Source organism: Neophocaena asiaeorientalis, unplaced genomic scaffold (genome assembly GCF_003031525.2).
Source record: "Neophocaena asiaeorientalis asiaeorientalis breed wild unplaced genomic scaffold, Neophocaena_asiaeorientalis_V1.1 scaffold134, whole genome shotgun sequence".
Classification (NCBI taxonomy): domain Eukaryota; kingdom Metazoa; phylum Chordata; class Mammalia; order Artiodactyla; family Phocoenidae; genus Neophocaena; species Neophocaena asiaeorientalis.
The window spans coordinates 29,994,032-30,016,490 of NW_020185339.1; the positions used below are offsets into that span (position 1 = coordinate 29,994,032).

Consider the following 22,459-nt stretch of genomic DNA (forward strand, 5'->3'; position numbering starts at 1 on the left):
AGAGGTAACCCGATTAGGGAAATGCATTCTTTTCATGCGTTGACACTTTAAAAAAACTAATAAGTGTAATGCACAGATATAGTAAACACAGAAACTGAGCAGAAAGATTAGAGAAAAGGTAAAAATCTCACTCTATGCAACCCTCACCCAACCTAAGTTTCAGACCCTAAGTTCGTAGAGGAACCTCTCTCCAAATGTTGTCTCCGTTAACGGTTACTTATAACTCCTTCCAGAGAAAAAATTTTATGGTGCCTGCATTTTAAGCTCAATAATAATACTTCTGCAGCTAGTACACAGTTTAACTGGGGCCTGATTTCCATAAAGATCATTTTCTCTTCTCTGAACTATTAAGTCAATTTAGAAGCGGTTAACAAAACCATTTTCCAAGCAAATTAAAGCATCGAACCCATTTACAGTTCATCCAAGATGACGATGAACCGTGTTATTTTAATCCCCCGGATGACAGCTTCCTCTCCTCCTCCCCACCGCCATGCCCTTCTCATCTCCCAGTTCATCTGTCTGCTACCCAGATGAAAGTAGTCAAGAAGTTCAGAAAGACATTTTCAAGGACGTTTCAATATTTTCTCTCCAGAAGATAGAATGTGGACAAAACCATCTCCCTGGTACTTTCCCATCTGCCTTGACCTCAGCCCTTCACGGATGCAGCAAGAAAGCAATGACTGAGACATTCAGATAATTAACAGCCATAGTGTCGTAGACACAGGGATCCTTGTTAGTTGCAAAATAACATCCTTGCTAGTTACATTCTAATTTACCTGATAGGATATAATTTGGAACATTTATTGAAGTTGTGTTTGTGTGTGTGTGTGTGTGTATGTGTGTAACTTTGTTTTTATTCAGGTTGACAATCTTTCTGTTTTGTTTTGTTGGGTTTTTTTTTTGCAGTACGCGGGCTTTTCACTGTTGTGGCCTCTCTTGTTGCGGAGCACAGGCTCCGGACGCGCAGGCTCAGCGGCCATGGTTCACGGGCCCAGCCACTCCGCGGTATGTGGGATCTTCCCGGACCAGGGCACGAACCCGTGTCCCCTGCATCGGCAGGCGGACTCCCAACCACTGTGTCACCAGGGAAGCCCAACCTTTCTGTTTATAAATAAAGCTTCAGTAGAAGCAAGTGAGGCCAGCGCTAGGTACAACTGGGCTGAGCAAGTTCTTAATTCAAAGACATATCCTAAGAGAGGTCTAATGATCTAGATGTTGGGGGTCAACCTTGGGCAAAGGTCTCCATCTACTACTTCAGATATCTTTTTCATCCCCACTCCCATTATCTATACATCTTTTCTCTATTTATACCTTCATGGGTCATCTTGACTCTGCAATCCTCTAAACTAGCTTTCAGACAATCTAAAATTCATTTAGGTATAAAGTCATTCATAAAACCTAAAGCAGGGCTTCCCTGGTGGCGCAGTGGTTAAGAATCCGCCTGCCAATGCAGGGGACATGGGTTCAAGCCCTGGTCCGGGAAAATCCCACATGTCGCGGAGCAGCTAAGCCCGTGCACCACAACTACTGAGCCTGCGCCCTAGAGCCCGCGAGCCACAACTACTGAAGCCCGCGTGCCTAGAGCACGTGCTCTGCAACAAGCTAAGCCACCGCAATGAGCCCATGCACCTCAATGAAGAGTAGCCCCCTCTCGCCGCAACTAAAGAAAGCCCACGTGGCAACGAAGACCCAACGCAGCCCCCCCAAAAAATATTTCCTCCTTCTAGAACTTGCAATCTCTTAAAAAAAAAAAAACAAACCTAAAGCAGTATCTCCAAAAGTATAAGCAATAAAAAAATTTTCCACTCAGTGCTCCAGGGAACACTTCGGTTTGGAAAAGCCTGAACACTACATCTCCTGCTTGAAGAGTTCCAATACAGATTCATGCATGAAAGGCCCTGAGAAGTCTTGTGTTGAAAAAACCTATTTAATGTTGGTTCCTTCATTCATTCAAATATTTATTGAGTTTCCACAGTGTGCCACATGTTTTTCTAGGCACCAGAGCTATAGTTATGAATAGGATAGATATGGTTTCTCATTTTAATTGGTGGAGCAGATAATACACAAGTAACACTAGTAATTTCAGATAGTGTTAAAGATCGTTATGAAGAATGTTAACGGCATGGTCAAATGTGACATTTGAACCAAGATCTGAATGAGTAGTCAGAAGCAGCCAGCTATGTGGAAAGCTGGGAGGAGCATCCCTGGCAGAGGGATTAGCAAATGCAAAGGTACTGAGGCTGGAGTGAGCTTTTGCATGTTTGGGTCTGAAAGATGGAAGACAGGTGCCCTAGACCAGAGAGAAGAAGAGTGGTACCAGGTGAGATCTGAGAGGCAGGAAGGGGCCAGATCATTCACAACCTTGTCATCTACAGTGAGCTATTTACCCAGCATTTTCCAACCTTATTTGATCACGGAACTTTTTTTTTTCTGGTATAAACATATCTGTTAACATCCCGTAGAACTCGTATGCTGCGGATTATAGGTTGCAAAACCCAGGTCTAAGGCATTATCTCTCTCAGAATGTTTGCATCTTTTTGGAGAAATCTGCTTTCTAACAGGAATTTATTCTGACAGAATAAAGCTCTGATGTAGAGTTGCAGACTTCAGCTAGCAGATTGGAGAGTATTTTCTTTTCTCCTTTTGAGTTTTGTTTGAATGATAAAACGTGCCTCAGTTGTCAAGGATTATTTTAAAAGTTTATGAAAGGTTATTTATGTAAATTATTGCTTCTGTAAGTTTTAATGCCGATGCTTCTTGAATGTTGGCTTTTTTATTGATATTATAGCCTAAAAAGTTTTGGAATGAGTGTGAAAGACAGAAAGAGAGAAAGGAGGGACAAGCCAATTAAGATTCTTCTGTGTGGATAAGAAGGGGGCTGGAGAGTTTTCAGCTATTATCATAGAGTTAAAGATAAAAGCCAGTTATTCCCTATCCTCATTGAAGAACGAATGAGCATAAGCCCAGTAAGAGGAATTGAAATCAGATATCAGGAAGACACTCAAGACAAGGAGAAGAATGTGGTACTGTACGGAATTACTGAGAAATCGTATAGATTGTTCTGGCGGCTCAAGAACTTATAAGGACATGGACAGGCTTCCCATCTGCCTGGGGAGATTTTAGTTTAACTTCCTGGAGTCTCATTTTGATGCCAAAGCAGGGGAAGTGACAGTAGGAGGGTAGGTAAGTTGGAGGAAGGACTATTTCAGAGTCTAGGAAAGTTAACGAGAAATAAGTTCACCACGTGGAAGAACTCAGCTTCCTAAGCAAATCAATAATATTAAGACAAAAAAAACAAAGGAATAATATCTGACATTTATTGAGTGCTCGCTACACCTCAGACAACTTGCTTAGTGCTTTATTTAATTTAATGCTCATGTACCTCAGTGGAGTAGGAAAAATTAGCGTGCCCGTATTTTCACAGCAAGCATCTTTGCCACAAGGCTTTTCACCACAAACGCTTTCGCTGCATAACTAATTGACCATAAGGCAATTTTGCCATAAAAAGTAAAATAACAACAACAAAAAAGAGAGACATTAAAAAGGACATAATGAAACATGGAAAATGAATAACAAAATTAAAAAACTGTCACGAAATACAAAATATTTGAATAGATTTAAAATGTGTGTATAATCATGGCACTACTGCACAAATAACTGATTTTATTTCGTGGGTTGTACCAAAGCACATGGCTTCCAAGTCATTTGTTTATAGTATTTTATGCATTTTTTTTTTGCTTGTTGATTTGTCTCCTTGTTCAGCATTGCGCTTCTTCTTTTTCCATAAAGTTTCTTTATTCATTAAGGGATGTATCAATTTCCAAATCCTAGGTTACATATGTGTAACTGAGCTTTATGTTGCCTTGTGAGAGCCTCTATACTGCTGGCTGTTCTTGGCATATGGTTACATGTCCGTTGATAGACGTTCCAAAGTTCTATGTGAAGTGTGGGTTCAACTCTGTGCCTTCAAATCATTGAAGAATTTGCAAAGTGATATGTTATCTTTTTCTAGTATAGTGTGCAACCTAGCTTTACACTCTCTTATTTCACACTTTCAGTAACTTTGATCACTGTATTTTCCATCAAGTCGATATACGTCCACAGTTGTTATCATCCACTACTTTAAGACTGCCACATCTACTCGTCACTGTATAGACCATTATGAAAGCTAAGGTCTATGTAATATAAAAATGAGAGTACTGTGTCAATGCCAAGGAGTTGAAACCAAACTGTCAAACCAACTGCCAACCAGTTATTTTATCTTTTAAATTGCCTTACAGCCAATTAGTTATGCTATGAAAATGTTTACGGTCAAAATGCTTGTGGTAAAGGTGTCTATGGCAAAGACGTTTACAACAAAAGTACCTGGAATAAAAAAAAAAAAAGATCCCAATTATATAAATGAAGAAGGTGGGGATTCAAGTGGTTAAATAACTAGCTCAAGGTCATGCGGTTGTTAAAGGGCAGGACTGAGATTTAAACTTAAATCAGCTTGAGTCCGGAACTACAATACTTAATCACTACCCTATACCGACAAAACATGGAGACAAAACATTGATCGTTAACTTGTTGGATCTGAAGGTAAGGTGGGAAAAAGGAATCTTTTTATCCCAGGTCTGGATACAGACCCTTAAGCAGAATATTTTTCTTGTCTTGAGATGGAAAGAACACAAACAGCAGAACAATGAGAGGAAGACTGGAATGCTGTGAGTGGGCAAGTTTCCCCCCAAGAAGGCGATGAGGTGTTGGCCTGGAGAACCTCAGCTCGGATAACAGGATGGATTTGGGAAGTAGAGCCGGAGGCCGGGGAACTTGGACAGAGGTCCAGGTGTTAGCAAATCTAGTCCCAATGGGAATGGAATCGAGTGGATCTGACTGTGCCACGTCAGGAGGAAGCTTGTGCTCAGAAACGACAGGGAAGGTCCAGAGGGTACTCAGGAAGAAGACCACAATGACAATTACCTGGAATGACCCGACAGAAAATGAAAAGACTTTTTATTGATTTATTTTTTTTTTAATTATATATATATTTTTGCAGTACGCGGGCCTCTCACTGTTGTGGCCTCTCCCGTTGCGCAGCACAGGCTCTGGACGCGCAGACTCAGCGGCCATGGCTCACGGGCCCAGCCACTCCGCGGCATGTGGAATCTTCCCGGACCGGGGCACGAACCCGTGTCCCCTGCATCGGCAGGCGGACTGTCAACCACTGCGCCACCAGGGAAGCCCGAAAATGAAAAGACTTTTAAACACAAATTGAAAATGAGAAATTGGGTGGACTGCATAGTAGAGTCAGCTTTAGTGAGAAGTGGAAAAGGGATTCTACCTACTAAATGTTCCCAGCTCACACTTAACCGTCAGAGATATGTCCACCGGGCTTCCTTGGGGGTGCAGTGGAAAAGAAGAGCCTGCCAGTGCAGGGCACACAGGTTCGAGCCCTGGCCGGGAAGATCCTACATGTCGCGGAGCAACTAAGCCCGTGCACCACAACTACTGAGCCTGCGCTCTAGAGCCCGCGAGCCACAACTACTGAAGCCCATGCACCTCGAGCCGGCGCTCCGCAACAAGAGAAGCCACCGCAATGAGAAGCCCGCGCACAGCAACCAAGCGTAGCCCCCGCTCGCTGCAACTAGAGAAAGCCTGAGCACAGCAACAAAGACCCAACGCAGCCAAAAATAAATAAATTAATTTAAAAAAGAAAAGAAAAGAAAAGAAATTTAAAAGAAATATGTCCACAGAAAGAAAGAAAGAAAGGAAGGAAGGAAGGAAGGAAGGAAGGAAGGAAAAAAAATGTCCACATAGCTTCTCATCAGCACATCTTTCATTGAGCTAGTTAGTTATTATTGACTAATGGGCACACATACAATACACAAAAGAAAAGATGTGTACACACACAGTTAAACACTAATACTAATATTACAATGAATACTCATATACCTAGATTAAGAAAGAGAACAATATCGGTATATCAAAAGCCCCCATATGCTCCTCCCCCCATAGTTCACCATTATCCTAAACTTTGTGTTAATCATTTCCTTGTCTTTATAGTTTTGCCACCTGTGTATGTATCCCTAGATATTAGATCATCTAATTTTGCATATTTGGGACATTAAATAAATGAAACTCTTCTGTATGTATTCTTCTATCACTTGCCTCTTTTACTCAATATATTTTGGAGATTTACCCATGTGGACATGTGTTGTTTTAGTGCCTTCATTTTTCACTGCCATGTGGTATTTCATTTTGCTTAACATACCACTATTTATGTATTCATTATGCCATTGATGGATATCTGTTTTTCCTCCAGGTTATTATTATTTTGGGGCTGTTGTAAATAATTTTGAGGTGAACATTTTGTGCCTATCTCCTGGTGCACATGGACACACGTTTCTCTAGAGCTCCTATCTAGGAGTGGATTTGTTGGTTGTAAAGTCTGAGCACATTAAACCTCACTAGGTAGTCATAAGCTTTCTGTGTTCTCTATTGCAGTTCCAATTTACCCTGCCTTCAGCAGTGGATTGGAGTTCTGATTGCCCCACGCCTTTGCTGAAACTGGAATTGACTGGCTTTTTAATCTGGGAGGTGTGAAGTGGTATTTTATTGTGGTTTTAATTTGCATTTCCCTGATTAATAATGAAGTTGGACTCCTTCCCGGCCCCCCACCCAATATGTTTATGGAACATCTGTGTTTCCTCTACCATGAAATGCCTGTTCATGTCTTCTGCTCATCTTTTTATGTGATAATTTGTATTTTTCTTATGGACTCAAAGTTGTTCTTTATATATCCTTGATACAGATCCTTCATTGGTTATCTATGTGGCAAATATCTTGTTCCCCTCTTTGGCTTGTCTTTTTATTCTTTTGGTGGTATCTTTTTGTAAATTGAAGTTCTCCATTCAAATACAGTCAGATTTGTTAGTCGTTTTATTTAGTTTTTTAAAAAATTAAAAAAGTTACTTAGCCATAAAAAGGAACAAAATTGGGTCATTTGTTGAGATGTGGATGGATCTAGAGACTGTCATACAGAGTGAAGTAAGTCAGAAAGAGAAAAACAAATATCGTATATTAACGCATATATGTGGAACCTAGAGAAATGGTTCAGGTGAACTGGTTTGCAGGGCAGAAATTGAGACATGAAGAGAACAAACGTGTGGACACCAAGGGGAGAAAGCAGTGCGGGGGTGGGGGGGTGGTGTGATGAATTGGGAGATTGTGATTGACAAGTATACACTGATGTGGATAAAATTGATGACTAGTAAGAACCTGCTGTATAAAAAAATAAATAAAATTAAATTTAAAAAAATTTTTTAATTTATTGGAAAATTTTAAAAATAAAAATTTTATAGTTGATTTACAATGTTGTGTTAGTTTCTGCTGTACAGCAAAGTAAATCAGTTATACATATACATAGATCCACTCCTTTTTTTATTTATTTATTTTTAAATTTTTTATCATTATTATTTTTTTTGCGGTACGCGGGCCTCTCACTGTTGTGGCCTCTCCCGTTGCAGAGCACAGGCTCTGAGGCTCTGGACGCGCAGGCTCAGCGGCCATGGCTCATGGGCCCAGCCGCTCCGCGGCATGTGGGATCTTCCCAGACCGGGGCACGAACCCGTGTCCCCTGCATCGGCAGGCAGACCCCCAACCACTGCACCACCAGGGAAGCCCCAGACCCACTCTTTTTTAGATTCTTTTCCCACCTAGGTCATTACAGAGTATTGAGTAGAGTCTTTTTCTTTAAGTTTGCCCATTTTCTTTTTTGTTTAAGGAATCCTCCTTTTAAACATTCAATGAACTTTTAATTTTAGAATAGCTTTAGATTTGTAGAAAAGTTGCGAGAGTCTTACAGATAGTTCTCATGTACCCCACACCCAGTTTCCTCTAATGTTAACGTTTTACTTTATTACTACAGTGAATTTATCACAGCTAATGAGCAAATACTGATACAGCATGGTTATCTAAAGTCCATTTTAAAAAAATTTTATTGAAGTATAGTTGATTTACAAGGTTGTATTAATTTCTTCTGTGCAGCAAAGTGATTCAGTTATACATAAATATTCTTTTCCATTATGGTTTGTCACAGGATATCGAATATAGTTCCCTGTGCTATACAGTAGGACATTGTTGTTTATCCATCCTATGTATAATAGTTTGCCTATGCTAATCCCAAACTCCCCTTCCTTCCCTCCCCATCCCCCCTTCCCCTTTGGCAACCACATGTCTGTTCTTTATGTCTGTGAGTCTGTTTCTTTTTTGTAGATATGTTCATTTGTGTCGTATTTTAGATTCCACATATAAGTGATAACATATGGCATTCATCACTCTCTTTCTGACTTACTTTGCTTAGTATAATAATTTCTGGGTCCATCCATGTTGCTGCAAATGGCATTATTTCATTCGTTTTAATGGTTGAGTAATATTCCATTGTATACATGTACTACATCTTCTTTATCCATCCATCTAGGTTGTTTCCATGTCTTGGCTATTGTAAATAGTGTAAAGTCCATATTTCATTCAGATTTTCTTAGTTTTTCTGTTCCAGGATCCCATCCAGGTTACTACATCACATTTAGTCCTCATGTCTCCTTAGGCTCCTCTAAACTATGACAATTTCTCAAACTTTCCTTGTTTTTGAGGATCTTGACCATTTTGAGGACTGGTCAAGTATTTTGTAGAATGTCCTTCAATTGGGATTTCTTTGTCTAAAAGAACTGTTAGACAGGATTATGGATTTTCAGAAAGAAGACCGCAGAGGTAAAGTGCCATTTTCATCATATCATATGAAGGGTATATGCTATTAATATGACTTATCATTGATTACATTAACCTTGATCCCCTGCCTGAGGTAGTGTTTTTCAGGTTTCTCCACTGTAAAGTTACATTCCCTACCCCTTTCCATACTGTATTCTTTAGAAGGAAGTCATAATGTACATACCACACTTAATAAGTAGGGAGTTATGCTTCATTTTCTTAAAGGGGGAGTATCTATAAAGTATTTAGAATTCTTCTGTATGGAAAGTGGTCTATCCTCCTCTATTTACTTATTCAATCGCTAATTAATATTTATTTATTTATCATGGATATTTATTTATGGAACATGAATAGTAGAAGCTTAGTTTCTCACTATTGGAGAGGTTACAGATAAGTAAGGGGACAAGGCTGGAATCAACCATGTAGCTCTTGATGAGAGTTGGAGACATTAATATGAACCCATGTTTAGCTTAATAGAGATACAGAAATAATTATAGATGTATGTATACACATGTATAGTATACATACATATATTTCCTAACTCTGTCTGCTGAGAGGGTCTACAGTACCCCAATAGCTATGAGCAGACCCAGTGCCAAGATTTTAATTTCTAATACCATTCTCCAATAAAAAGAACCAGGGATTTTTAGAGAAATGGCTTATTCTAGAACTGGGCAGGAAATATACAGGATGAGCCTGGAGCATCTTATAGTGCCAGAAAGTAAGGAAGTACTCAAAACCCCCCAGAATGATGGGGGTATTTTAAAGGGACACAGCAGCCTTCAGAGCTCCCCATGGCCAAAGCTGGAATAATTTTAACAACACAGTAAATGAGGGAGTATTGGATTATTACCCAAAGTATAAAAGAAATCCATTTTTAACATGAAAGTCCTATTAGTAGTCTTCTATATTACCTACTAAGAGTTTTCTAGGTCTGCATTTTCCCATTTAAGGCTTGAATCAACTTGTAATGGGTTTGAGTGTACTGTTTGAGGTAGAGATCCAATTTAATCTTTTTCTAAAAGGATAACCATTTGTTCCAGCCTATTCAATAGTCCATCCTTTCCCCCACTAATATGCCATACTCATTCAGTTACAAATAGGTCTCCATACACGTGTGTCTCAATTCTGAGTCACTGATCTAGTTGTCTTTCTCTGCACTGATAACCCACAATATTTATTATTAGAGTTTTGTATTATGATGATGTTGGGTAGAGTGAATATCCCACCTTGTTCTTTTTTTTATCAGGACAATTTGCCCTGCATTTGGCTCTTGATTTTCCAAATAAACTTTAGAACTAGCTTACCCAGTTCCAAGAAAAGCTCTGTTGGGGTTTTTATTGGAATTGCATTGAATTCATTATTGCATTTGTAAATAATCGACAGCTTTATTATATTGAGTTGCCTTAGCCAAGAACATGCTGTATTTCTTCATTTATTTGATCTTCTCTAATATATTTCTATAGAGATTTATATTTTTCTCCTTGAAGAACTTGAACGCCTTTTGTTAGATTTTATTCCTAGGAACTTTATATTTTTGCTATTATTGTAAGGTGCTTCTTTTCACTCTTTTAACTTTTCCATCAGATAGTTCATGGTATATAGAAATGCAATTGCTTTTACATATTTCTATCCAGCAATTGTCCTAAATTGTTATTAATTCTAGAATTCGTTTGTAAATGATCTCGGGTTTTCCAAACAGATAATCACATCAACTACAAATAATGACGGTTTAGTTTTTTCCTTTCTAACCCTCATAGCTTTCACTTTTATTTCTTGACTTCATTTCTACTTCTTGACTTATATCAACTGTCTCAGACTTCCAGTATGATGTTGAATAGAACCAGTAATAATGGGCATTCTCACCTTGTTCTAGATCTTAACAGAAATATTTCAAAGTGTCATTATTAAGTATACTGTTTTACAAATGTTTTATCAGGTTAAGGAAGTTCCCATCTCTACCAAGCTTGCAAATTTTTTTTAAAAATCAAGAATGAATGTTACATTTTATTGAACACATTTGGGGGGGCATCTGTTTAGATAGTCACGTGGCTCTTTCCCCTTTAATCTGTTAGTGTTTCACACATTGCTGGATTTGGTTTGCTAACATTTTGTCTAAGAGTTTTCTGTCTGTGTTTATGGGTGAGATTAGCTTGTAATTTTCCTTATACTGTTATTATCTGGTTTTAGAATCAAAGTTATACTAGTCTCATAAAATGAGTTAAGGAATGTCTTTTCTTGAATGTTTTCTAGAACTTCCTACATGTACCACCTCTTGTGCCCACCTCACATCCTTTTTGCCCTCCAGCTATGGCAGCGATAACCAGGTTGGTACAGGTGTAACGTGATAGAATCTTGCCTCAGCTACCCCACCAATCTCTCACTTTCTGTCCTATGGCTTCTCCACTGTGGATGTTGAGGGGAGCCTGGAAAAATCCCTAGCACTTGAGGGTTTGCAAATCTGGAAGTTCAAGAAAGTTAATAACCTACGGGGCAACCCTTGACCAATGGAGGATGGAAACTGGTGGCTTTCCCCTTCCATCCCTTAGGCAAACAATTCTAAGGTACATTCCATGCAGCAAGATTGAGCCTTAGTTGCCCATAGTAGTGACTCCTTTGTGTTGGCTGTTCCTCCTTCCCTGTTTCATTTTTCCTGGTCCTCCATTTCCAAAATAAAATATTTCACTTTCCAAAATAAACCATCTACACCCAAATCCTTGACTCTGGCTTTGCTTTCTGGAGGAACCCAGGCCACAGCAACTACCTGTAATTAAGTTGTGTGGCCTGGTGTTTTCTTTGAGGGAACAGTTTTAACTGCCAGTTCAATTCTTTTTCTCTAATGCTTATACAACTATTCAGGTTTCTATTTCTTCTTTAGTCAGTTTTAGCAAATTGTATTGTTTTGCTAGGAATTTATCCACTTCCTTGAAAACTTCAAATTTATTGGCATAAATTTGTTTTTAATATTTTCTCAACTATTTAATTTCCACAGCATCTCCAGTTAGATCCCCTTTTCAACTGCTAATATTGTTTCTTTTCAACTTCTTTCTTTTTGTCTTGATTAATCTTGCTATAGGTTTGTCTATACTGTTTCAAAGAACCAACTTTTAACTTGTTGATTTATTTTCCCTATAATGTATCTTTTTCAACTTAATTTGGACCCTGTTCATTTTTTTTTTTTCTTACACTTTTCTGGGGCCATTTTGCTTTTGTTCCTCCCTAACTTCTTAAACAAAATTCTTAGCACATTAATTCTAAGCTTTGAAATTTTTCTAATGTAAGCATTTGCAACTATAACATATGGACTTGGAAGCCACACTGGCTGAGTCCAAATCCTGGCTCTGCCACTTGCTAGCTGTGTGGCTTCATTCACTTTTCCGTGCTTCAATTTCCCCGTTTATGCCTGCCTCAAGGATTGTTATGAGAATTAAATGAGTAAAATATGTGGAGCTCATAAACCAATGCCTGCCACACAGTAAATCCTAAGTAAATGTTAGTATTATATATTTTCCTTTAAGTACTATTTTAGCTACTTCCATAAGTTTGGATACATAGTATGGTTATAATTAAATTCTTAGTAATTTCTCTTTTGCATTATAACTTATTCTTCAGAAGTGTGTTTTTAAAATGTTAGTTGTCAGTATTTACAGTTTTCCTACCCTCCTGGACCTATGAGAAGATTACACTTCATAGACCCCTGGGAGTTCATCATAGCCAAGGGACTTGCTTTGCTCAATGAAATGTGAGTGGAAGCATTTAAGAAAGCAGCATGCAATTTTCCATGCTCTTTCCCTTTCTGCAGGGATTGGAGAAATACATGTTGAGATACAGGTGCCACTAGGTCAGAGCAGTCTGGAACACAGAGTTCACACATAGTGGGCAGCTGCTCTGGAGGGCTCTCAACACCTTGAGCAAAAAATAAACTTGTGTCAAGCTACACAAGTTTTGATGCTGTTACCACACCATAATCTAGCCTATCCTACTTGATATTAATTCTATTTTAATTGAATTATGGTCCAAGAATACAATCTGTTTGAAAGTCATCCTTTAAAATGGTTGGGGCTGGATTTATGGCATACTATGTGTCCATTTTCCATAAACATTCCTTGAAACGTTTGAAAAGAATATTTATTCTCTAACTGTGTGTGCAATGTTCCTTCAATGCATATTAGATCAAGCTTGCAAACCATCTTCTCCATCCTCACTGATTTTTTGTTTCCTTAATCTATCAATTCCTGAAAGAGGTAGTAAAAATTTCCCACTCTGATAGTGGGCTTATCATTTTCTTATCATCTTGTCTTCTTGTTCTATATTTTTGGGGCTATGTTATTAATACACACAAATTTAGAATTATTTTAGCTTCCTGATTAATTGACTCTTAACAGCTTATATCTGGAATTCTAAAAATCTGATCTAGCTTCATCCTTCACTGGAACATTTATTTAATTACAACTCCGGGATTATTGACATATTTTGATTTATTGCTACCATCTTACTAAGTGCTTTATCTTTTTTTTATGGATAGGTAAGGATATTGACAACAACACTGGAATAGCAGAGGAATTGAAAATGCTATACATTGATCAATGGGAAACTAGCTAATTAATTATATTGCATATACACAATAAAATACCATGAAGAAAGCAAGCACATATATAGTCTTTGGTTGAACCATATACCATTCTAAGTGCTCTACATTACATATACTACCTCACATAATTTCCCAACAATACTACTACTATCCCATTTTTCATATGAGACAAGAAGTAACATGCCCAAGATGACACACATATATATATATTTTTTTTTCTATGTCATAATATTGACATTCAGTCCAGTAATCTTCCTAAGTGCTTTATCTTGATTTTTATATTCATTTCTTTATACTTTTCTTGACTTCTTTTGTTCCCCTTCACTTGAAGTTATCCACTTAGTATCATTTTTTTAATGATTAGCCTAGCTATTTCTTTATATTCATTCTTACTTTAATAAAGTGTGCAATGAATCAATTTCTGTGTCTCCCCCTTGAACAATACAAAGATCTTGAAAACACATTAAACTTAATCATCCCTACCCAACCTACCTGCTTTTATCATCGATTCTTTTAGTACTAGCCTTCCCCCACTACGCATAAATAAGACGTCATAATTACTATTTTAAACAGTTACTGTTTGTTGGGATTTACCTAGGTATTCACCAATCTCTTTACTCATCATTCCTTCTTGTATTGCAGATGGTCATTCTAAGATCATTTACCTCTGCTTGAAATAAATCCTTGAGAATTTCCTTTAAGTGAGGGTCTGTTGGTTATAAATGCTCTCAATTTTTACTGGAAAATATTTTTGCTTTCTTTCATTATTGAAAGATAGTTGCATTGATATAGGATTCTATGTCCATAGTAATTGTCTTTCAGCACCTTGAAGATACTGCTATATCCCTGTCTTCTGATCCGCATTTTTGCTGTTGAGAAGTCAGCCATAAGTCTAATCACCATTCCTTTGTCGGTGATCATTCTCCTTGCCAATGTTCACAATCTTCTCTTTCTTCTTTGATGTTTAGTTTCCTATGGTGTTCCTACACGTGAATTTTTTCTTATTTATCTTCTTGGCATTCACTGAGCTCTCAGAAGTTCTCTACAGTTCTGGAAACATCTCAGCCATTGTCTTTGAATATTACCTCTTTCCTATCCTTCAGTTTCATTCCAGAGCTCTAATTTGGCACAGTTCGATTTTCTCTCTCCTTTATGTCTTTTACTCTTTCATATTTTCCATATCTTGTCTTTGTGGATTACATTCTAGGTCATTTTTTCAGCTCTAGCTTCCGGGTTACTAATTTTTTCTTCAGCCATATCTAATCAACTATGAAATCTATCCACTGAGTTTTAAGATTCAACACCTATTATTTTTTATCCAGAAATTTTTTTTGCTTATTTTCCAAGTCCAATTAGTTATTTATAGTCTCTTATTTCCTGCTCACTTTTTTGAGTTTCTCTTTTGTTTCTTTAAAACAAACAAACAAAAACCTTATATTCTGTGTCTAAAACTTTAAATATCTAATGCCTTTGTGGGTCTATTTCTGCTGATTTTCACTCAACGTGCTTTATTTCCATGTGTGTTTTGTGACTTGGCCCATAAGCTGTAATTTTCCCTGAGGTTTCACCTGTGGCAAGCCTTTGAGTACTAGGATGTGGTTGAGTTCCTACAGAGAGGATTACAATTGATTCAGCAAGTTACCTGAATAGTACCAACCTAGGATAACTTTAAGTTTTTTGTTTGAGTTTTTGGTTTTTGCTTTTTGGGTTTTTTTTTTTTTTTTTTGATCACATAGCACATGAATTTGGAGTGCAAACCCAGCTGAGCACTGGCTTGCGGTTGTGAATTCTGAGGGAATATTTATTATTTTTCCTACCATCCAGAATGACACAGGCCAAATTCCTTGCTGCTCCTTTCTATATGGAGGTTTATTTCTCATTCTCTTTACACAGAGAGTTCTGGGGTATATCCTTTGAGAGCCCAAATTTATGCAGGATAATCCCTTGGCCACACCTCTTGTCCCTTGACCTGTGAAACCATCAAAGTAAAATCTCAAGGTTCCCAAGACTCTCTCAGGGTGAAGACCAGCTTTGGTCCTTGCTTTCCAACCCGTGTTCCTATTTTCACTTCATTTTGAGTTCTGTAGATTTCTTTCTTTTGTGCTAGCTTGGTGATACATTTAAGATTAAATGTTTTTTAATTTAAATGGTTGTCTTTAAAATTTTTATTTCAACTGAAAGGGTCATTCAAGGTATCTAATCCATTGTACTATTAGAAACGAAACATCTTTTTTAGACTGAGGTTGAGACAGAGGTAATGCAACCTTGACACATACAATTCTTTGTCAATTGTTCTGGTTCCAGCACCACTCGTCCTCAAGTGCCCTCTACTTAAAGGGTGTATGCTATTTGGGAGAAAGAAACATGGCAATAAATCCTTAATTGCTGCAGATCAAATGAAAATGTATAGTATAAGGCAGTAAGATAACAAGTGATTAGAGGGGAGACTATTATTAGTCACAAAGCAGGAATTGTATCTCCTCACATTCAGGGGTTTGACAAGGAAGTAAACCAGCTGTAGGCACCAGATTAGCCTCTCTATCAGGCTAGATTGCATTGTCACAACTGACAGGGTATATGGTATCAGTCCACAGTCTAAGCCTCATGGAATGGGAGAGAAGATGGGAGAGTGAAGTAATGTAGAGACATGTGTTTCTCTAGAGTTCCAGCTCCCGACATGGCGGAAGTGGTTGAATTACTTTGATCATCTCTAGGAAGTTACGGTGGAGATTTTGGTATTTGCCTTTGGAATTCACTTCTAATTCCTGTCAAGATCAAGCATAAGGTTCTTGGGAAGAGAAGAGGACAGGGAACTGGGATACCAAGATTACTTCAAGGACACAGAACAAAGACTCAGTTGCTATAATTCATTGTACTGGGTCTAGCATCCTGCTTGGGAACTCCATCCCAACCCTGTGAGGAGCGTACAGCTGGCGTTTTCATGCCTGGGCACCTGGACTACTTGCCTAAATGTTCTCTCTCAACTCATCCTCACCCCTATTTTGGGTTTCACTGGAAGGAAAGGCAGGGAGAATGTGGGGGAGTGTTGGCAACTGAGATACTATTCTCCTTTCTGGGCAGGTCCAAGTCGTAGACTCACTGATCATCAGCCTCTGATGGCCTTCAAACTCCCCATTTCTTGACAGATGAGGAACCTGGTGATGAATAAGGTACAGAGGCATGTGAGATATGTGAAGTAAACTGGGGAGCAGAGGGAGGGCAGGAAAGAAGGATCTAGGGAGGAGTAACTGATTTGTCTGGACTGAGAAGACGGGTGGGAAAAAGGAAGGTTAAAGGGTAAAGAGATGGAAACCCCTGATGGTTCAGGCCTCTTCAACACATTCTTTCTGGGCTTGGCAGCTGGCGCTCAGAGGTCAGGCAACCCCTTCTTCCCAGGTTCCAGAAACCCTAACTGAGCGACACCTCTTCTCGAGAATGTGGGTGGAAGGAAGGTCCTTGATGGTGCCCAAGTTAAGAATTTAAAGTCTATTCTCCTACTTCTAGTTACCCGCAAGTGGCCACCACACCCTTTCTCCCAACCCTGGTAGCCACTGTTGGGAGAGCCTGTCCTGTTTGCCTCTCTGGTTTAATCTGGCTGGGGACCTGTGGCATCAGACTATTGGCAGCTGTGGTTCCAGACACACACCACAGTCAATTCCACCTGTATCTTGCCTCAGACTCTGCTTAAATAAGCCAATCAGATCAAATAATTTAGCTTCCCAGCCTTCAAGAGATTCTCCCTGCCCAGCTTCCATTTCTCCACAAAGCAGAGGGAAGAGGAGGCACAGGGTGGTGGAAAGAGCAAGACCTGGATTTCAAGGAAGGAGACTTGGCCTCTAGTCCCTGCTTTGCAACTCACCAATTATAAACTTGAATGGGTCACCTAAACTTGCTGAACACTCTGGGTCCAAATCCTGTTTCTCTGTTCTCTAGAGCAGAGATCTCCGAGGGAGGATATGTTACACAATCCACTGGGTATGGGAGGACAATATCAAAGACTTCCCTTTCCTTTTTTTTTTTTTTCTTTTTTAAAAATTAAGCTTTAGGACTTCTCTGGTGGTGCAGTGGTTAAGAATCTGCCTGCCGATGCAGAGGACATGGGTTTGAGCCCTGGTCCAGGAAGATCCCACGTGCCGCAGAGCAACTAAGCCTGTGCGCCACAACTACTGAAGACTGCGCACCTAGAGCCCGTGCTCAGCAAAAAGAGAAGCCACCGCAATGAGAAGCCCATGCACCGCAATGAAGAATAGCCCCGGCTTGGTGCAACTAGAGAAAGCCCATGCACAGCAACGAAGACCGAACGCAGCCAAAAATAAAAATTAGTTAAGTATTTAATTTAAAAAATTAAGCTTTAGTGTGTTTAACATACAGATTGACACTGAACCCTCACTTGGTCCTTGTATCAGATGGTCTCCATGTCAGGTATGTTGGGTGAGGTATCTGAGTGCAAAGAAGTGTTAGGGAAGTCAGTAAAAAGTATCAAGAACATCAGCTGAAATACGAATTTACATTCATTAATGTTGATGATGAATCTCACCCTAACTGTGTAGTTTGACTTGAAATATGAGTTAATGATAGAACTTTTAAAGTCATATTCATATATGGGGATGGCAAAAGTTTTTTTTGCCAATAAGGTTTTACAATCAGAAATGTCTAGAGACCACTTCTTGGCTGTAGGACATGTGGATGATACAAAGCAGCATAATACCACTATCATTTAGTCCAGAGTAAACTCTGTTGGAAGTGGAGATGGACACCAGAAACACCAGTCTTAACAACGGTGACGTCTCTAACAACATGGAACGATGAGGCAAATCCAAGGAGAGGGGCGTCCACGCTCAGTAGTGTTCGTCCCAGGTCAGAGGCCAAAGGCAAAGGAAAACAGCTGTCAGTAGCCACATCTTTCTGGAGTCAAGGCCACCTCAGGGAAGAGTTGTTTAATGCATTCCCGGGCTGCTTACGGAATGTTCTTCCTGTTCTTCTGGAGAAAGAAGCACGCATGCCCAGGATCGGGCCTGTGAGGCTTCTGCTTCTTGGTATGAAGAGAAGGAGAGCTTTGCATAATCGCCTTCGTTGGAGACTCTCCTCTGGGTAAAGGGGGCTTCCTTAGAAAACAGTCAGTCATTTCCTACTGACTTCTTCAGCAGTGATGTGACACTAAGGGCACTCTCACCTGCTCCCAGGATACCTACTCCCACGCCTCAGAGCCTCTCCACCCACCTGCCTCACTAGGCTCTCCAAGATATGCCTCCCTAGAGGAGCAAAATAAGAATTCCCCAAGGGCCAGAGGATAGGGTCACTTCATTTCCTATTAGAGTGATCGTAATTGTTGCAAAACTTACAGCCACAGACCCTAGGTGGGAAAGAATCTTGAGCCTCTTGTTTATTCCATTGGTCTCTGTAGTTGATGTCAGGGCTTGAAGAGTCATCATTGTCTGCTGGGGTTTGGATGGGAGCCCAGCAAATACCTGGGAGCCTAGGAGTGCTCTGGAGCTCCCTCTGCTTGGAGACGCAGGTGGGAGTCTCCACCTTCCTTCGTCCGGCCCCTAGGCTCTGCTTAACCATGCCAGCAGACGCTGTGTGCAGGCCAGCAGGCAGGCAGCCTAGGGCTCAAGGATGTGGGAGCAGATGGGAAAGACAAGTGCCAAAAGCCCCAAGGATGGAGACATGAGCTGGGCTACTGGGAATGGAGCCCTGGAGCCACATGCATTTGGATTGAACAACCGGGGGTGAGCTACACTTTCTAGGGCAAGCGGAGTCTGCGGACACTCACTTCTCGCGACATTGCAGAGTACTCCACAGCTGTCCTGTTCTGGGGAAGTTAGGATCTCTGAGATGCCATAAACCTCCCCGAGGCTGAAAGAAGCCCCCACGCTAGAAAATGCAGGAGCATGGTAGGATAACAGCTGACTTAAGGCCATAAAGGCAAACATTGGGTAGATACACATTGCCTCAGTGACCTAATCCTGACAATGTGGCCTTGGAAGTAGAATCCTCCAAAGCCTTGGAGCCCCCATGGTCTTCTGAGGGTGCTCTGTGCAAGCCAGGCTGGGCTCCCAAAGGCCTTTCTGTGAATCTCATGTTGCAGGTTCTAAATGAAGGGATCTCACGATAATAGGGACTTTTTCAAACTTTGGGTCACAACCCACTGTGGTCTGTGAAATCAGTTTGGTGGATCCGAAAAGATCTGAAAGACAGAAAGACAAAAAGAAGGGAGGAAGGGAGGAAAGAAGGAAGGAAGGAAGGGGAAAATAATGGAAAACATTGCAGGGTGTCTCTTGTTTTATAAAATGTATATCTGCATGGGTATACTAGGTCATGACAAAAAATTGTTTCTTACTACGGGTTGCAGTTAAAATTTTGGGAAACACTGTCCTGGGAAGACCCTTTTGTTTGGGTTACTTTCATTGCTTACAGCTTCTTCCATTTATTCATTCCATTTTCACCATCCAGAACATAAACAGAGAGAACAGCCCTAACATGGCTTAGAAAAGATAAATAAGTTCACCTTTCTGGACTTGATTGTTTTTGATCTCTAAAACAAGAGAACTAACGGGGATGGCCTGGTAGCTTCTGTCTTTATGAATCCATGACTCTGTGTCTCTCAGATGTTCTGGAGTTTGCTGAGTGAGAGTCTTTCCTTCATTCCCACCATACCTATAACCGTAAAATATTTAAGGAGAAAAAAATGGCCCTAAAAAAGGGAAAAAGAAACAGATGGGAGTGCTCCAGAGAGGGCTCAAAGGGCACATTTTTACCTGGAGAGCAGCCTGGAAGAGGACAGGGTCTGGAGGGACAGGTGGGAGGTATTGGGGGAAGATAAAAAGAAGTTGGTTAGGGATAGAGAGATGGGCTGATGAGTGCATATGCTGGGCGCTGTGATCACATCCATAATCCTGCAAATCTGTCTGACTCAGAACCTCTGAGTTCTCCAAGGCTGGTTTGAGAGGCAGCATGGAACAGTGGAAAGTGCAGAGAGATCTGAGTTCAAGTGGCTCTGTCACTCACCGGCTGTAAGAGCTTTGGCAACTCCGCACATCAGTTATACAACGGGGAGAGTACTTTCTAGCTGGCCTGACTCAAAGGGTCATGATGAAGATCAAACGAAGAGCTGTGAAAAGACACTGCCAATTACTGTGGAACACTTAGGACTCATCTTCTACCACTTTTTGATAAGGTTTATTTTCAAGATGCCAGGTTCACTTGTCTGGCCAATTAAGCATTACGAAAGTGACTTCTGAGTGATCAACCTCTTCCAGAGGCTCATGGAACTTTCTGAGGATGTCCCAGAGTGTTGGTTGTTAGAGATTTCCTCTGACACTTTCCTGCCCACGAGATTCACTGCTAGCTTTCCCATGATGCTCTGGGCAAGGGGATTCCTTCTTTTACTTTCATTACAAGCAGCTAATCCATCCATCAGACTGGCAGGACCTCCAAAGGGGCACTTCCTTTCATCTGTTTCTCAGAATGGATAGCCCATTCCCAAGGTCAATCAAACAATCTGTGTCTCTTCTATTTTTTTTTTAACCTGTCCAGAGAGAAAGTGTCCATGATATTCCCTTAATGAACTGTTACGGTGCTTAACAAACGTCACTGTTTGAAGGTCCTTTTTTCTGTTTAGCCTCAGTCCATTTCTCTTGATCCAGTTACTGAGAGTTTGAGAGGGGCTGCTTATCATACAGTCTCGCATAACTGTTTCAGAAATGGATGAGGCTATTTTGCTGAGCTCTAGTACTACCCTTCATTGAATAGGTATGTAATGTTGGGCAAATCAACCTCTCTATACCTCATTTTCCCACCTGTTCAGTTTGTCCCTCTGAGCCATGGTTTCCTCCTCTGTAAAAGGTGAACGACAACATCTTCCCTGCCTAAAGGGGGTCACCAACTGCTGGATGACTTCCTGGGCATCTCTATTATAGAACATTACATTGTAATTACTATTTATTTCTATATTCTCCCACTGGACAGTGAGCTGGAAGGAGGGAACCACATCTTTTTCGGCTCTCCTCTAGCATCTAGAGTGGTGCCTAGCACATAGCCAAGGAAACGGAGTAATTTTTAGCCAAGATTTTCTATGGTGAATTTTCCGCATCCACCTTCAATCCCAGGTCTCAGATGTACTTTTTTTTTTTTCATTTTAACATCTTTATCGGGGTATAACTGCTTTACAACTGTATGTTAGTTTCAGCTTCACAACAAAATGAGTCAGTTATATATATACGTATGTTCCCATATCTCTTCCCGCTTGCGTCTCCCTCCCTCCCACCCTTCCTATCCCACCCCTCCAGGCGGTCACAAAGCACCGAGCTGATCTCCCTGTGCTATGCGGCTGCTTCCCACTAGCTATCTACCTTACGTTTGGTAGTGTATATATGTCCATGCCTCTCAGATGTACTTTTTACCTCCTTCCATCCCTTCACACCAATGTCGGATGGGATGGATGGGTGTGTGGGGCTGGGGTCCAGGGCCCAGGGAAGCTGAGACTAAGCTTGTTTGGATGAGGTTCGCGACGGGCCGAGAACGTGGTCGGCCGTGGTCGCGCCCGAGGGGACATCGAGTAGGGGTGACAATGCAAATCCAGCCTCCTCTTCGGCCCCGTTTTCGTTCGCTCTTTTATACCAGCGTGTGGGATCGGCCTGAGCTCCCTGACGCTCTGCAGGAGTAACACGACGGCGGGCTGCACTGGGATTCTCCAAGAGCGCTCAGAGAACCTTTGGTGCCCGCCGCAGCTCCTCTCCACCCCCACCACAGAGCCCCGCAGACGACGGAGAAGTCCTGGCCGGGTCAGCCCAGGTGGGGGTGACGCACCTGGAAGAGGCGTCCGCAGCAGGCTGGGTAGAACCACTGCGGTGGGGGGAGAGGGGAGGCATCACGGATTATCGCAGGCAAAATCGTGGATCTGCACACACATAACTATCGAAAGCTCTCACGCACGGAGGGCAGAGTTTGCCTTGCCCCGTGGACGGCAGTCTTGGAGGACTGGGCAGAGTGTCCCAGGAGACAGTGCAGTGGTTGATTCCAAGTCAAGATGGTTGCAGCGCAGTTGGAGCTCTGGGCAAGAGAGGACTCGATCTGTGGGCGGGGCCCAGGGGCGGGGCGGGGCGGGGCCTGGAGAGAGGC

General features: G+C 40.9%; 1 protein-coding gene across 2 annotated transcripts in view; it reads left to right on the plus strand.

The window, feature by feature from the left end:
* Positions 1–22,459, plus strand: part of VDR (vitamin D receptor) — a 93,567-nt gene that overhangs the window by 14,794 nt on the left and 56,314 nt on the right. The window lies entirely within an intron of this gene.